Below are 2868 nucleotides of genomic sequence, written 5' to 3'. Positions count from 1 at the left end.
CCTCAAGTGCCACACTTTCAATATTTTACCTTCTCAAATTGATATTTTAAGCCAAAAAGGATTTTGCTACAATTTAGAGTTGTCTGCATAAATTTACTCTAAAACTCCCATAACTGATAGTAGATTAGGCTAGGAATTTGAATCTAAGTGCAAAAGGCCAACATTTATAAACCCTTGGGGACTATGGTTTAATTTGGAATATTTCCACTTATGGAAGATCTATGTGGTAGGTTTGATCATTAAAAAAGACATCAAGTTTGTAAGATTAGGGAGCTTGTTTATTTAAATAAGAAAAAAATGGCACATTATAAGCACATTTTTAAGTACAAAAGATGTTGTTAGTTACGTCCATTACATTTTAGAATTTAATGTTCACATCCTCCTACCTCCCTTTCCCGTCAAACTTATAAGCAGTGTCAGATGTCTAGGGTCCACTCAGCTGAGTGTGACAACTTCAAATATTGTAGGGAACTTTTCTAAAGGACACTCTCTTACAACACCTGAGAGAAAAACCAACCTCCACACTCCTCAAATAAAAGTCATAAAACTTCAAAATGTTCTTCAACTATAAGGTTTCTTAGAGAAAAATAGTTATTCAAATAATACATTTTAATAGAAATTGGATTTTTTCATTCAGGTTAAGTATTATATTTGCTTCTGTCCTATATTTAATGTGTATTTTTACTTTTTATAGTATTGGCTGGCTAATTTTGTCCCCTTTTTTTTTTAACAGGGAGGGGTTAATTAGGGTGGATCTTGAAGAATAAATACAACCTGGTCAGGGGAGAAGTGAGGTGAAAACATTCCACATGCAGAGAATAGTCTGTGAAAAAGTCAGAAAATCAAGAAAAAATACTCTGTGTTCAGCAACAGTGATTTATTTAGTTTGGCTGGAATATGTGGGGGAAGACAAAGTACAACAGGGAAAGTTAAAACAGTAATTTAGGGTAGATTCTGAGAAGTCTATTCCAAAGACTATTAGATTTATCTTTTATATGATAGGTAACCACTGATGTTTTAAGTAAAAGAAAAGAGTTATAAATGGTTTCGAGCATCCAATTATGGGCCAACCACTGTGCTGGTTACATGTATTACTGGTTTAATCCACACTAAAACTCTTTGAGATAAGCACTCTTAGCCACATTTTATTGATCAATAAATTCAGAAACAGAGGTGAAAAAAAGATATCCAACAATACGTAAGTAGTGAATTGCAGTCCCAAGATTAGAACCTAGGGTGGAATTTTTCCAAAGACTCTCCATTACCTCATGCTTCTTCATGGAAGGGACATATTTCTTTGTGTTTTAAAAAGTTAATTTTAGATTTAGTTTGGAAGATACTTAAACAAAAAGACATAATTAAGGAAGGAAAGCCAAATATGAGGCTATTTTTGTAACCCAGCAGGAAAGAATCAGAGTCTTGATTAACAGGGCAGTAATCAACGCAATGGGAAGGAGAGGACAAATTGGTAATATCTGGTGAGTAATTTTCTGCAATGAATAATTAAGAAAGAGGGATATAGGACACATCTGAGATATCTACTGAGTCCCCCAAATTACAGCAAAGTCCTTTGCTATAACATATTGTCTTTGAGGTCCTTCAGTTACAAATGTGTATTAAACAATTTTGAAATAGAAGACAGGAGCACTGGCGGAAGATTAAGACATGATTTTAAGAGGTTCCACCAGCACAATAAATTATATTTATTATATCTACTTTCAATAGATAATGGTTCATTTCCAACTAGCCTGTATATGAACCATTCCATGTGTTTTCTCTCGAGTCTCACTTTTATCTCGGGCAAAAGAGAGGCTTGCAAATCACCATGCTGAGAACTAAAACCAAGAACAAGGAGACTCAACAGATTTGCAGCAAGTAATTTCTCTAAGGTCAAAAGCACCTTTCAAAGTCAGGAAACAAAACTGAAGTCTAGGACTCAGGACAAGAGACAGGCAAAGCAGCTGTCAAACACAAGCAGCAGCCATCACAGCGATCAACACACCAGACAGCACGGGGGGTGGTGACGGTATCAGCAGTGAGGCAGGAATTCTGCCAGCTCACAGGAAGGGCCTGGCCATTAATTTGATGCTGGGTCTAAGCGACTGATGGACATTCTAGTGTTCACTTCTTGCCACAGAGACAGAAAAGAGGACCGAAGACCTGAGATAGCCCGTCACTCCCTGGCACATTGTTAATTTCAATCATCCTTACCTTAACTCCTCAAAATAGGTAAAGTTATTTTTTACCCTTTATTTCAGGAAGATAGTAAATTTCAGGTATTTTCCTATCCTCCACCACAAAAATCTGCTGCTAGTCTAGTCAAACCTAGAAAGTGAAAAATTCAGTAGGCTTGGTTTAAGTTAGTAAGATCTACACATTCCCCCACACCGGTTTCCTCTTTCACACTCTGCATTGAAACCCTCAGTTTTAATTAACCATAAAAACAGATTGTACTCCTACTCTAGTGTTTTTTTTCTTAAATCTGTTAGTTAATTCAGGGTTTACAAATGACCCACTATGAACAAGTAATGGGTAGAACATGTTCCCATATGAAGAATTCAATAAAATACTTCCTAGAATTTTTGTTTGGCATAATTTTGACTAGGATGATTACAATTCATACTATCTACTGGGGTAATAAGAAGTGTCAAAGTTATGGGGAAGAAGTACAAATATTTCTTGCTCAGAGATTTCTTAATTCATGCTTCAGTATACTTGGCTCAACTATATTCTCCTAGAAAAGAGTCTAGATCATTTTCTAGAGTCTAGTCTAGAAAAGAGTCTGATGATTAATTGATGAATTAATATATTCTCCAATAAAGACTGCTGCTATGTGCCATAAGCCCTGCTAGATGCTAGGGACACTGG

Source organism: Propithecus coquereli, unplaced genomic scaffold (genome assembly GCF_000956105.1).
Source record: "Propithecus coquereli isolate 6110/MARCELLA unplaced genomic scaffold, Pcoq_1.0 Scaffold97, whole genome shotgun sequence".
In the NCBI taxonomy this organism is placed as follows: domain Eukaryota; kingdom Metazoa; phylum Chordata; class Mammalia; order Primates; family Indriidae; genus Propithecus; species Propithecus coquereli.
The sequence above is the reverse complement of the archived record's forward strand: the minus strand, read 5'-3'. Positions refer to the sequence as shown.